The sequence below is a fragment of the Poecilia reticulata genome, chromosome 23 (assembly GCF_904066995.2).
Source record: "Poecilia reticulata chromosome 23, P_reticulata-male-v2, whole genome shotgun sequence".
NCBI lineage: Eukaryota > Metazoa > Chordata > Actinopteri > Cyprinodontiformes > Poeciliidae > Poecilia > Poecilia reticulata.
This window is the reverse complement of record NC_088852.1, coordinates 17956471-17971470: the sequence shown is the minus strand read 5'-3', so window position 1 is coordinate 17971470 and position 15000 is coordinate 17956471. Positions and strand designations below refer to the sequence as shown.

Here is a 15000-nt window from a genome sequence, read left to right as displayed (position 1 = left end):
GTGTGTGTGTGTGTGTGCGCGCGTGCGTGCCTCACATCGCAGCACAAAGACCTCTGCACACATTGCCGTTTGTTGGAAAAGGCACGCTGTTCTTACGTAAGTTGCCAGGTTGCCATGCCAACAAAGAAACAGATTGCATTTGTTTGAGGAGGGTGTCAGGTGATGAGTTGTGGGAGGTTTCCAGAATCATTTCATCCAGGTAAAAAAAAATGTGAAGCTTAATCACACAAAGCAATAACATTTCTGAATGTGAGAGTTTTGAACATGTTATTCATTTAACTAATGCTGGTAGGAATCAGCTGGCATGACATCACAACAAGCTGTCTCTTTTAATATTATTTTAATTTTCTTCATTTGTTTTTCTTTTTTTATTTCTTGATCTATTTTTTCCACAATAAGATGTCTTTAACTTTATGACCCAAAACTTTGTTGAATTTTCAGCTTCAACCTAGTAATTTTATATTTGGACACAAGAGGGCACCAGCTCATCCAAATCCCTCCATTTTAAGTTGTTCCAACTTAATTCCAAGAAATTATATCAATTACGTTCATTACATTTAAAAATTGTAACATGTACATTATATACGTTTTATACAAGCAGAGTGAAATATTTCCAGTGTTTCATTCTGTCCATGCTGATGATAATGGCTTGCAGTCTGATCATGAAAACCCAAATTTCAGTTTTGCCAAAATTTTTGAATATTTAAATGATATTCAAATGCAGGGACACATTTTATACAGAAACATGTGCCTCCAAAAAATAATGACCATGTACCACACCGAATATGGTGGTTTCTCTGAGAGGGTTAGGGCAGACAGCTTGATGACCAGTCAAGTACACTAACATCATGGTGGTTAAATCGTGTACTAACCAGCGTTCTGACAACTATCCCAGCATGCACCGCGCGCTTCTTCTTCTACGGGGGAAAATGTAGTCGGCGGCTGCTTACCGTAGTTGCTAGACCTGTTGTGGCTCAATATTGGTCCATATATAAGGCGCACCGAATTATAAGGCGCACTGTCGGCTTTTGAGGAAATTGAAGGTTTTTAGGTGCCTTATAGTGCGGAAAATACGGTAGTTTTAACGATGGCAGCGGAGGAAGTGAATAAAACCGTTCAGTCCGTGTTGGCCACACTTCCAAATATGGAACAGATCAAATCGGGGCAAGAAGAATGTTCAAGACAGTTTATTGAAAGCAAATATGTTGTGGCCCTGTTTTCTCCATGGCATACGCCCGGCCAAACGTTAGCAATTGGGTAAATTCAGACCTAATTGTTTATAACTTCACCAGGCCACGCCTCCAGGAAGTAATCGTTTCTCAACAGCCGAGCGTCCGGACCCTCTAGACGAAGCTAAGTGAGACGAAGCGCAGAACTAGGATGTGGTTTCTACCAGACTACGTATCTGCTGGGAAAATGTCGAGTCAGGATTCTTCCCCATAACTGTGTTGTTCATTACATAACGAGAAACTGAATTAGGATGTTTCTGAGATGTAAGCCATAATCATCACAGTTAGGTGTGAAATGTTCACTACACACACAATCATTTGTGTGCAATGAATTTATATAATATTTTAAATGTTTGAATCTTTGAAGATATTCCAAATGACTGAATGAAAGGCCATCTGTAAAGCTCTAACTCTGCAGATCAGCTTAGCCAAACTCAAACAGCATCAACAGCTCCTGATTTTAGATTTTTTTTTCTCTCTCCATCTCACACCACAGCTCCAAACTGTTCTTTTAAAAAATTGTTCAGAGAAAGAAATCCCTGACTCAGTGAAAAAGGGTTAGGGTTAGGGCCCTTTCCTCCACAGAGTTCCTGCTGTAACTGCGTAGTCAAAATAAAGTGTTGACAAGCTGTTAAAAGCTTTAAAGAGGTTTCTGAGCTGACAAAGTGTGTGAGAAACACACTTACACAGAGCTGTACACACACACACACATTAGCAGGACTCCATTCCCTGTTGCTGGAGAAAGGCTTCATTATGGAGTTAAAGCTCTCACTTGTCACCTCTCTCTCTCCCTCTCTGGTTTCCTGTTCCATTTTCTCCCAGGAAGTGACACGCAGTCGCACCGCTGGCATAACCAGCAGGCTAGGCTCCCACGGTTAGCGATGATGTCACCCTGCTGGTCTGCCCGTCTCATCCTGCTGCCTCTGTAGAGGAGAGAGGTCGAGGTGACGTTACACAAAGTGAGCTAATGTCAGGACACGCTCTCCCGTTTCGTGATTCCAGTTTTGCCGCGTCACACTAAAAAACTCCAATTAGATCTCTGACTCATGATTTGCTCTCAGACACGTCCTCAGCGAGATTTAAAGCTTTTACTGCAGAAGACATGAAAAAAAGATCAATAGGACTGAGAGAGATATTAATCAAGGAGACGGGCAGGATGCTCTCGCCTCACAGCAACATCTATTAGTCACAGCGCGGCAGCAGAGTGTGCATCATCTGCCACAGACGTCATCGGTGAACCTACAGGTGACAAGTAGGACAAGAATAAGTCCTCTGTGTGCAGAGAGGACAGCAGGGGGTGATAGAAATATACATCTCATTGTGTCCAATCATGATGAGTTTCCTGTAGGAAGGACATATATCAGTGGCAGCCCACTCAACTTCAGGGCTGCAGGAAATCTGCCTCCAAACATTAACAGGTTTTCTCTTTGGCATGGATTCAAAATTGTCTTGGAAACATGCCTCAGAGATTTTGGTCCACATAGGCATGACTGCATTATATATTGACTGCACATCTATGGTGACTGTGGAGAACACTGGAGTACAGGGAACTCATTGTAAAGTAAAAAAAACAGTTGGGTTATTTGAAGTTTGTAGCATGTAGGTGGAAGTAGCCAAAAGTACAATGTGGTCATAAATAGATGGATATGAACAACAGGCTGGGGGTGTATGTAAATATCATTTTCATTTAAGTCTTAATGTGGTTTATCTTATCTGGCTAGTCTTTTTTAAGCTGCAGAGAGCATGTAGATTCTGTTTAGAGTGAATTTTCCGTCCAGGCAGAAGACATGCAGAGTGAAAGCCCTGAGGGAGACGTGCATGAAACCAGCATGCAGACTGACTCAGGTCAGACTGGTCCTGAGCTCAGGTTCACCTGTCAGAATCAGATGTTCAATAATATGTTTAATAAGTTTGTTTCAATCAGTTAATATTATAAACAATTTACTGCTGAAGCTGAAGAGAAAGACACTCAGGAAGAAGATAGTGAGCTGAATGTTTTCTACCTAAAGCAGTCTGAAAGCTAAGTGTTGCTTCCTGGGCTTAAATTTATTCTCAGACAGACGTTGGTTGTCTCGTACTTTTCAAAAATATTGAACTCTGAAGCCTTTGAACAGAAGAAAGAGGAAAGTGTGACATGTGTCTGTACTTCCCCCCCTCCTTCATTTAGATTAAGTTCTGGACTTTGAACTGTAATAACAATGAATATAATTTAATATGCTTAAACTCTACATATCAGCTTGTTGACCTGCTGGAAGGTGAACTAAGACAATTGTTTTTGTTTTGGGAACTTTTTTTCTTTTTAACACCAGTTTTCTCTTTTTCAGATTTGTGGCGGGCACATTGAATAGAATCAACAAGTTCTTCCACCTGAGCTTAGGATCTGTGCAGCTCCTCTGGAGCCTCTTGCCCAGCCTTTCCATTAAGGTGACATATCTCAGCAGGTTTGTTTTTGCTCCATATGGATCAGAGCTCCGTGACGTTAAAAGCTTAAACTATTGTCCAAAGAAGCCAACCTTAATCTTCTCCACAGCGTTCTCCCTGACCCGTCTGCTGCAGTTCTTTAACGTTCTCTAAAAACCTGAGGCCAGAAAAACCACAGCTGGATTCCTACAGTATAAATATTATACTGAGACTAAATGACGCACAATTGAACCCTATTTACTAATAAGATGACTGCTGAAGGCGGTCTGTGAGTTTGGTTGGAGCTAACAGGAAAGGAGTTCTAGAGCAGAGATATTTAGATCAGAATTACAACAAATTACTGGATCCTGTTTATTCTACTTTCATAAACCACAATCAGACACATCTAAGTTAATTGGAATGTGTTCTGATGAGGCTCGCATGTCAGATTAAAGTACCTTTTGAAAATAAAAACCTTTAAAGTTACCTTTAACATATTTTTTATTATGCCCACATTAAGTCAAATTTTAATAAGACCATCACTAGTTATAGAGTCTTGGCCCTATAATTCTAGTGAAAGAAAATCTTAATGAGAATTTTATGTTCCCAACTTGGGGAACTTTTGAGATGAACTTCAACTCAGAAGTCATTAATGATCTGAAAAACAAGTCCACATGACTCAAAGCCTCAAAAGTCCTGGATTTCCGGAAAACTAACCAGCCTGGCATATTTTCCGGATCCTATCTCCTTCTTGGAAAGAAAAGAAAAGAAAAGAAAAAAAAAAACAAAAAACAAAATCATCTCCTTCTGGAGAATTTCAGACATCTGGCTTTGTTTGAGCTCAGTTCTGGGAAGAGTTCACAGCTCCAGTCCCCTCCCAGAGCAACAGAAGCTGCTCGGTTTTCCTCCAGGTACGCAGATAAACAATCGTAAAAGGCCAATTTGAAGCTAGATAAAAATAGCAGCACTGAGCTGTTTATAGATCTGAAATTAACCAGAAAACATCTTTTTGGGAGGGAAGGAGGGAAAGGTTTCACTTCTCACTCCTCACTTGAAGTGACAGGACGTTATCAAAGAAAATCATGAGCGTTCAGACAATGCCCTTGTTTTACAAAAAAGTTGGACGAGGTGGGATTCCGGTAATGGGGGCTGACATTACCATGACACATCCTCTACTTACAGTAAAACCAGATTAGTCATTTCTCTTCCAATAAGAGCAGCCACTCATCCCCCCAAGCCCCTTTGAACACACACACACACACACACACACACACACACACACACACACACACACACACACACACACACACACACACACACACACACACACACACACACACACAGACATTTATGGTCCTAATAACCTGGCTGGATTATTTTGGACACACGCGCACGCACACACACATACACAAAGCTTACTCTGAAAGTATGTGGAACAACTATTCCAGGCAATGTAGTGTGAAAAAAAGATGGGTAGACATGCAGTAACCATGTGATGAATGTGTTTCAGATGCAGGCACACACACACACATGAACACACACTTAGAAAAGTGAGTCAAAACCTGAGTCAGCCTCTAACTTATCCTGTGCTTCCTCCTTGGCTCTGTTCCTGGACAGCTTCCTCGAATGAGCAGCTGTGTTACGGTTAAAGGTGCTCATGTTTCTGCATTCAGTCTGGTGAAAAACATGGCCATCATGACTCTTTAACCGCCCCCACTCCTCCGCCTCTACAGCTCTGCTAATATGTGACAGTGTGTGTTAAGTTGGAATGTGAAGGCGAATTAATAAAATGAAAGTGAAAGATAGAAGCCTCTGTCTGCTGGTGGCGGTGCTAGTAGCCTGTGTGCAGCTGAAGAGTCTTTTTTCAAACGTGTTGGCAGCAGTTTATCGCCCTACATCTCTTTAATCACATCGTTTTTGTGTTGTGATTTATGTTTAATAAGGATAAAAATGCTAACGTGCTGGTGAGCTTTTATGTATTTTGCAGATTTTACCACAAAGCCAACAGGTAAGAATTAGTCATCCTGGACTTTTGTAGGCATGGTGGATTTCCAGCTGTACTTCCCCCTTCAGATCAGGATGTGTTCATGCATCCAAAAAACTTTGCTACATCTTATTTTGCTTTGTTTAATCAATGTTTTATAGATGACAAGTTGTTGGATTTTACACACACTGCAATCAAGCCTATTATACTGTCACACTTTGAATGCTTTCAACAATCAATGTTCAGAAAGCTTAGTGCAAGCAGCTCACTCTCAGTGAGGAGGATCAGGCCTTTTTGTGGTTGATATCAATTTCAGACTAGAGGAAATGTCATACCAGCTCCATGATGAAAATACTAGTTTTGTACCCAATAGAAAATAAGAACAAAAAAAATCACAAGAATATTTCATTCTTGCATCAAAGCATGCAGCATTTAGCACCTAATGGTGGCTGAAGGCCGAATCGTCCCGAGAATGAAAGGCCCCAAGAAGTGGGAAGATCCCACCCAAATGTCGGCCAATAACCTGTTTCTCCACAACATGGAAGCGCCTGTCAAGCATCACACCAACTAAGACAAGCAGGGACATAGATCAACATGACAGAGGTACAGAAAGGTTGGTAGCACTACCAGAGGAGCCAAAATTGTCGCTAGAGACCTCAAAGCCAGACAAACAAGCATGTTCATTGCTTTGATTACAAGAAAGCTTATGACTCAATGCCACACATATGGATCTGTCAATGACAGATGTAGCTGTACAAGCTGTACAAGGTCAACAACATTATAAGAGCCGTTGATGCAAACTTCATGAGGCTGTGGAAAACAACCCTAGAGGTCAATTTCAAGCCAATTACAAAAGTCTCCATCACATGTGGCTTATAGAGATGCTCTGTCCCCACTGCTGTTCTGCACAGGCCCCAACCGCCTCAACCAAATAAACAACACAACTGCCCATGGTTACTGACTCAGAAATGGGGCCACTATCAGTCACCTTCTCTACATGGATGGCATCGAGCTGCATGCTAAGAGTGACACATTGACTCACTGATACACACCACCAGGATCAGAATCAAAATGTCAATCAGACTGGAGAAATGAGGCCAATTGTGACAAAGAGAGGTAAGGTCATCCACACAGAGAGGATTACACTCCAAGAAGGGAGAATAGCAGATTCTGAGGAGAGCTATAAATACCTTGGAATACCACAGACAAATAACAACCATGGAGAGACCTGCAACAAGTAAAGCAAGATCTGAGAAGTCAGCTCAACGGCAAAAACAATGTCCTGGCAAACAACAGCTGTGCCTTGCTGGGAATCACATACACTGTTGGTATAACAACAGTACCAAAGTAGCAAATACCGACCACAGACGTTAAGACATGAAAGCTGGTGGTGCATGGTAGATTCCGCTACAAATCAATGTTTAGAAAGCTTAGTACAAGCAGCTCACTCTCAGTGATGTCACCATCCAAGATAAAATATTAATACATCAAGAAGATGGCCTGTCTGATACTCAGTGAAAGTATCAGACAATGTCAGACTGAGACCATTGTCAGCTTTCTATCAGTGGTGCATGAGCTACACCACTGACAGAGAGCTGAAGTGGCTGATATGACCAAATCCGATCAATGGATAGCAGAAGCACTGGTCATGGCAGGAGAAGTCCATCAGTAGCAGACCAACAGTGGCCCAGATCAAGCACAGCAGCCAAGATCCACAGTGGAGGCAGTGCAAAGAGGAACAATCCAACATCTCAAAGCAGGATTTAACTCTAAACTGCATGTAGAAAGACTCCAGGACAGGATTAAAACCCAAGACCTTCTTGCTGCAAGACAACAGTGCTAACAAATACAACATAACTAAGTCTGATAAAATCTCAATTTCTCAACTCAAATCAGAAAAAGTGCTTGTGAAGATAAAAAGTTTTGAAGTATATTACATGACAACATTATTGGTTGTATGTTGTATTGCGTATGCCCCATCATGAACAAAATGTGGAGGTATTAGAATGTTAAGAGCCCTTCTTTGAAAAAAAAAAAGTAACCTTTTTACATAATTGTCCTTCTAATAGTGAAACCCAAAAAGCCCAAAGAGGAACTTATGGTATTCTCAGAAACCTTTGTGGGCTAAATTCTTGCAATTATTTAAATAACACATACAATTACCATAGATTTGACTTTCTGGTTGATTGTGTATGACAAAGAGTGAGTGTCACAGTTATGGTGTCAACCATGCTGTGTCTAATTTAAGATGGGAGGGTGTGTTGTGTATGCAAGTGAATCAAGCAGGCTTGTCTTGCACTGTAGAAACAGAAACTGTGGCTTTATCCATTCATGCCACATCATGTTCACAGACAATGGCTAATGACTATGATCGGGTGGGGAGTGAGTCCAGCCTTTCTGACCTGAACAATAGTTACAGGAACCAAGAAATCTGTAAATGCAAGGACAGGGGAGAAGGCATTAGAGCCAGCTCAGGAGCAACAATCATCCTCCTTGGTGCTAGTTTGGCTGTACTTCTTAGAACAAAAATAAGGAAGACTGTAGATATTAGGTTTTGCAGGGGAGCTAATACTAATGCCACTATGCTTATTTTTTGTATATTAGGGTGTATTTGGTGTTTGAATGATTAAGGTAAGCAGTTATATGAATTTGTAGAGGAAGTGCTTGTGTATTTTAGCTATTCGCTGTGGTTCATAATCTTGTGATTACTGGAGATCTACTATATTCCTGAAACAAAAACCTATCTGGACTATTTTATATTGTGGTTAGGAAAGCTAGGCATTGGTTTGTTGATTGATTTGTAAGGAGAATAAATGAAGACTCAGGCTCCAACATTCAAAACATTCCAGTTACACTGAGGGTTTTTGGCTATTGCTATCATTGCTATTAATTGTCTTTTTTGTTTGTTTGTTTTCAGAAGATCAGAACCAGAACTTTTGCATTTGCCTGTTTCTGGTAGATCCACAAATGTGATGCAAGTGGCATCTCCAAACAACAGCGATTGGCAACAAAACTGCTTCTCTAGGCCAGCTGGGGTTCATTTCTGCTTCAAAAAAACCATCTGATGGGACGCTGGAAAAGACCATTGCAAAGCTATTCAAACCTAAAAGTGCAGCGGCACAAACATCCCAACGCTAACCTCAGAGTCCACAGTCCACATTTCTAAAGAAGGATTTGTTCAAAGTTCCATGAAAGATCTGAGGTTCTTGAAACACTCAAAAGCTAAATGAGTAGAATAGCACTTTGAACCAAACTGATGGGGGAATAACCTAAGTATCAGATCACTTAAGTTTCTCAGAGGGCAACAGAGAGAAAAGTTAAAATATTTGAAAGAAAAGTCAGTTTGAGAAAAGAAAGTACAAACACACAATTCTACTTTACAAACTGGCATTTGCAAAGCAGCCCATCCAGGTGTCCCATTCCAGGAGTTTATGGTCCCTTGCTCTCAAATACCTGGGGTTCACTCTATTATAAGACAGGGCTGAGGTCCTGTAAATTCTGGATGTGCTCTAACATTTGGAACATGTCTGGAGTTGTGTCCAGAGGGCCTTGCCAGATGGCAAAACGACCTAAACTGGTATTTTGTGAGGAAGAAGATAAGTTACTTCTGAATAGCTGAGCTCCTCTTCTGATCTGGCCAATCTAAGAAAGAAGCTCAGTTTCAGCAGCTTGTGTTCAAATTCTCGTTTGTTCACTTATTAGCCACAGTCATGAACCATAGGAGATGTTTGAAACTTGGAGGAGATTTCTTAGCCTTCTGAAAAAATTTTGAACTGGATTACTGGAAGTGCATACTGATAGAAAACTAAGTCCCATCAAAACCCTGAGGTTGTATGGTCAGACGTCAGGTTTCATTCAGGTCAGTGAAAACCTGTTTAGCTGTCAAATTCTTCCGGTGGTTGGAATGTGTGGATGTAAGAAAAGGTATTAAGGTTGGGCAGGTTGACAAATGAACTAAAAAGCCCGGTGCTTAACATGTTACAGGTGGAAATTCCCTCTTTGATGGTTTGACAGAAGTGAAAGAACACTAAGTTTCAGTCTACTCGTCTCACAACCAAGAAATGAGTAGCAGATCATTTCTGCTACTCAAGCAAATGAATATTTGCTTTGTTCCTCAAGTTCTTGCATTTGTTGTGTTTGACACAGGAAACATAATATAAGGAATTCAAGGAAGTTTATTTAACATTCTTCAAGTAAAGCAAAATGTTTCCTGCTGAACTCATCTTGACTGTTATGAAGGCCACCAGGAAATACATCTGTAGTTATAGAAATGAGGGTCCTTAAAAGTAACATGCAGGGTGTTTACCCGACTATTGTCAGCAAATTTACTCTGATTTCAATAATTATCTAATTCCTAATGTGTCTGTGAAACATGCTGCCTTCAGGTTTGTTCTTTTATAGCTACATGCTGCTGTTGATGATCATTTCCTAAAGCCTTATTGTAACCACAGGTTACCAAAGAATCACAAAAGAATCACTTTTAAGGCCTTTATTTTTTCAGACTTGACAGGTTATACACAGAAGCCTTACAGCTTTGCTGATGAATTTATATTTCTAGCGGTTTCCTGTTGGCACTGGAAAAAATGACATCCCACTTAATTAGAATTTAGATGTCGGTACGTGATAATAATAAATACCCACATGAAACATTCAAGTTATTCTTTCATTTAATCTTGTACATATCTGTTAGCCTGGAGCTGGTTTGACTTTGGAAACTTTCACTTTTTACTGGCATTTGGCATCCAGTCAAGACTCCCAGACCTTTGCCTCTCTTCCTGGCCCACACACCCATTCAGAAACACACAGACAGTCTCTAGCAGTCAGAACAGCTCTGTGCTCTCTACCTGGCATTTGTCTGATGAAAACAAGAGTGCTCTGAGGTAGAGTGGCTGAGAGGTTAATGGCAGAAGTATCGGATGAGAGCTTGGTGGATCCTGTTCCTTTCCAATGACGTAAGTTCTTGGAAGAACACACAGGTAAAGTAAGCAAACCCTGGTGAGTATTACTTCACTGTGCATACACACCCACTTATGTAGACACTAATGTAAAGAAGCACCAAGACAAACACTGCCAGGATCAAATTTACATTCAAAGACCGCTCTGCGTCCTTTTAACTCACCGTTTCACACACTTGCTTCAGTTGGCTCGTTTCCTTCTCATGCCTCCTTACAGTTCTTCTTCATGTAATCCACTCCAAATCCCTCTTGTTCTACATACCCTGTGCACAGTACGTGCTTCCATGTAATCCCAGCAGTGAACTCCTCAGTATTCCATCGTCCCTGTCACTATGTCTGACCTCACAACATCCTCTGATTCAGTGCCTACTGCTAAGAGTTTCCTGACAGTGACGGAATTATGGCGCACACTCCTGTTTCTCTTTCACTCTGTGTGTGTCCTGTCCTACACAGAAAAGTGGGTGTGTCTCCTGAAAACAGGCTCAGAAAAAAATGTGCTAAACTCGAACGAAGCACACACCCACATGCCAGTGAACTATGAATCCACTGTGCTGCAGGAGCATGCACCTTTATGCATGTGTTTATGTGTATATGGAGGAAGCCCTTAAATATTATGGCTGTATGTGTGTGCGTGTGTGTGTGTGTGTGTGTGTGTGTGTGTGTGTGTGTGTGTGTGTGTGTGTGTGTGTGTGTGTGTGTGTGTGCGTGTGTGTGTGTGTGTCCATTCCCACTCTGTGTCATTTTCTTGACTTCAGAGAGCACAATTTGCCCCTCTGGGCAGAAGAATGTTTTCCTGCCAGTTTCGTGTGTGTGTGAGTGAAACTGTTTTCCCAGGCACCTGGCCAGGATCCCAGAAACCCCGGAAGGATGAGAACTGAGAGGGAAGACCAGAGGAACGTTGGAAAACAGCTGATTTAACGCTTACATTTTTGACTCTATGCAGATTTGTACTGACAACCCTGGTGGGGTTAGTGCCTTGCTCTGCCCTTTGAGCCACACCTAGAACCGTTCTAGCTCTGCGTTGGAACAAGTTACAGCTCCTAAACTGTGCTCCGTTAGCCTCAAACATACGAACTGAATGATAAGCAGCAGGAGAATGAGAGCAGCCAAGGGACTCTATATAAAGAGCCTCCGTCTCCATGGCGATGCCAAAGGCAAAGAGAGGTTGTGTCCGAGTCACAGCCTCGGCTCCCTCCTTTCTGTACACACAAGACATTGTGGGAAAGCGGATGCGGTTCTCATACCCTCCCTGTAGGGTATGAGCCTCATTATTGCCGCACACGAATCGGAGGTGTAGCCCCTACGGACCAGTGTAGCCGGACCAGGAGCAGACTCAGGTTTTATCCACACAGCCATCAAACACATGAAAGTCAGAGGTCAGGGGTACTGGAGTTCTTAACATTAACATGGAATAAGCCCAAATATGAAGAAAAATATGCAGAAAGTGGGTGCCAAGAATTTTATAATAGATACTTACTGGTTTCAGAATGCTGTCCAAGAAATCTCGGTTGAGTTTGGATTGTGGTTGAAACACATTTTTATGTTTTTTCTTTGTTTTTTTTTTACTAATCTGCTTTTATGTGCATGCAACGTTATCCTAGAAAGTCACTATCTAAAGAATGAAAATGGAGGACGAACTTCCTGTCAGCCAAGACAGTTTGACTGGTGACTTTTTATTTAACTATAAACAAGTATGTGAAAAGTTTTGTCTGTAAAGAGATATGGGTTTCCAGATGAGTGAGGCAGCAACACCCATGGAGTAGCTAGGCTCTCCCAGCATCAGCAGGAAAATGACCTTATCCCATCCATCCATCCATCCATCCATCCATCCATCCATCCATCCATCCATCCATCCATCCATCCATCCATCCATCCATCCATCCATCCATCCATCCATCCATCCATCCATCCATCCATCCATCCATCCATCCATCCCCATGGAGGGAAGCATATGTTGGCCACTTGCATCCAGGATCTCGTTCTTCTGGTCACTACCCAGAGCTTGTTGCCATAGATCAGGGTGGGAATGTTGATCAACTGGTAAACTGAGATCTGTAGGATCCGTTCTCTCTTTACTATGACAGACAGGTACAGCGGTTTGTTTTTTTCTGTTCAACTTATTCAACAAAATTTTGCTAAGCATGAATATCCTTGAGATGCACATATCTTTAAATATGATACCCCTAGATTTAGCTCTAAACTAAAGTACAATCATGTTTTTGAAAAGCATTGCCTCTGTCGGCAAACACAGCGATCGGGAACAATTGCATAAAATGTAGGACACAACAGTGGACATAAACAGCTGCTCACTCAGAAGAGGTGAGAGCTGGAGCTCCAATTAAAGAGTGTGATGCATGGCCACAAGCACACATGGACTCACACACATATGAGTTGGACCTTTACCAATGTGCGTGTGTGTGTGTTAATGCAATTACTCAAGACAGAGTCACCTGAACAGGGACTAGTTTTCTCACTAATGAAGCCGAACTGCAGTTTACCTCCTTCAGCGATTCAACCTCTGACAGAACGAGGCCTCTGCTCACACACTAATTAACACCACACTCTCACAGGTGTGTGCCTGTTAATTTAGGACTGTAACTATGACAAACTGGACTCCCAACAACAACCCGGTTCATTCCTGTCAGCACAACCAGATAAAGGTTTGCAATAATGTTTCTGAAGGTAGAGATAAAGTTCTTTTGAATGTCTCGTTGACACAGCGCAGGTCAAAGGTAAAGCAGAGCCACACCTAGCCTTCTCAGCATTTCTAAGACGCTGTAGCTCTGGCAGAACAAAGAGTGACGATGTGTTCAGTTAACTGGGCAAAGCAGATGTACAGTTTGCAAGCAAGTGTTATATTCAAGGCAACTTAAAAAAAGTGATTCCACTATTGATTTCACGATAATCTAAGATTATGCACTATTATCAGCAATGTCTGAAGGAATTAATAAATAAGGAGCACCTTTAATAAGTTTGATCCTGCAGGAAGGATTATAGTCTCAGGGGCTCTAGATGGTCGGGCAAAACTGCAATAATCTGTACATGTAACTACTGCGTGATTCATAGTTGTGAGAAGCAATTTTATCCAATGTTGGACCAAAACACTGTACACCTCTGGCTGGGTTGGTCCGATGTAACGGGTGAACGTTCCCCCAATGACTTCCCTTCTTTATTTTTTCAATAACATAAATAATAAAATGAGATGCTGCAGATTATAAATTATTATTCCTTCCTCCTCTGAACTTGTGAACTCGAAATATGTATTCCTCTCTGCCATGACGTGTGTTTACTGTACGGCTGTAAACCACACGTGACAAAACTCCATGACACAAGAGGTCGGTTCAGCGTGTCTCGTGGACCTTGAAGTGTGAAAACAAACATCCAGCGACCACATGACCACACATCGACAGGTCACCGCCATTCTGACCATGCTGGACCCTTAAGCACATCTACAGCTCTCTGATAGCTTCAAACACACTAAAATGTGTTTGAAACATCTTAGTAATTTTTTTTGGGAGAACTCTGCCCACATCCGCTACAGATAACAGAAATCTGTTTCAAAGGAAAGTTAAGGAGTTAACCTGTCCCTCTTTATGCTCACAGAACACATCACTCAGGAAAGACAAAACCCACAGCAATGTGTTCTCAATTCAGCCTGGCAGAAGTATTCACACCCAGTCAACTTTAACACTTTCTGTCACATTACAACCAGAAGCTTCAATCTGTTAATTAAAATAAAATGTGATAAACGAACATCAAGGATGGAAGCGACAAAGATGATGTTGCTATCTTCTAAGTGATATATAAGATCTGGATGTAAACGGCTGAAATTAAACAATGAAATGTTGGCTTATTGTCTCATCTTTCAGGTGATTGCCAATAGTTTAAACACAAATAAAGACTTTGACTCCACAGTTCCAATACATTTAGGGGGGACTAAAGTAAAGTATAAAAATCATTTGACCGGTTCTTGATAAAGTCACTAAGAATTACCATTTTGGTAATTTGATTTTTTCTAACATCACCACACAATGCAGAAAATGCTTCTCCTGAATTTATGAAAATAAAACTAACTTACATGCCCGACTTCACCCCTAAATACACGAGCAACAAGCGACATGAAATCTGAAGGCACTTACTAGCAATAAAGAGCAGCCATAAAAAGGTCCAAGAACACAAAGCAGCTAAAGCTGAAAGGCTCCTAAAGCTCCTGTGCTTGTTCCCTCCAGCTGCTCCTCTGTAATGCCTCAGACTAGTTTGTGTTTATGAGTGTGTTTGAGTTTCATTCACACCGCAATCCTGTTAGAAGTGTCATCATAACTGCTCTGACTCAACCATGACTCAACAACATTGCCTCCTTTCCCCAGCTTTGTAAATATATTTTCAAGTCATCTGCATAGGAAGAGACTTTTTCTGGCAAACATTTCTTTCC

General features: G+C 41.4%; 1 long non-coding RNA gene across 1 annotated transcript in view; it reads right to left on the bottom strand.

The window, feature by feature from the left end:
• Positions 1 to 248: 248 nt before the first annotated feature.
• LOC103459719 (uncharacterized) overlaps positions 249 to 15000 on the bottom strand; it is a 47093-nt gene continuing 32341 nt past the window's right edge. Inside the window, exon 3 of the long non-coding RNA XR_532799.3 lies at positions 249 to 2152. This is a non-coding gene — a long non-coding RNA (uncharacterized LOC103459719). The remainder of the gene's footprint in view (positions 2153 to 15000) is intronic.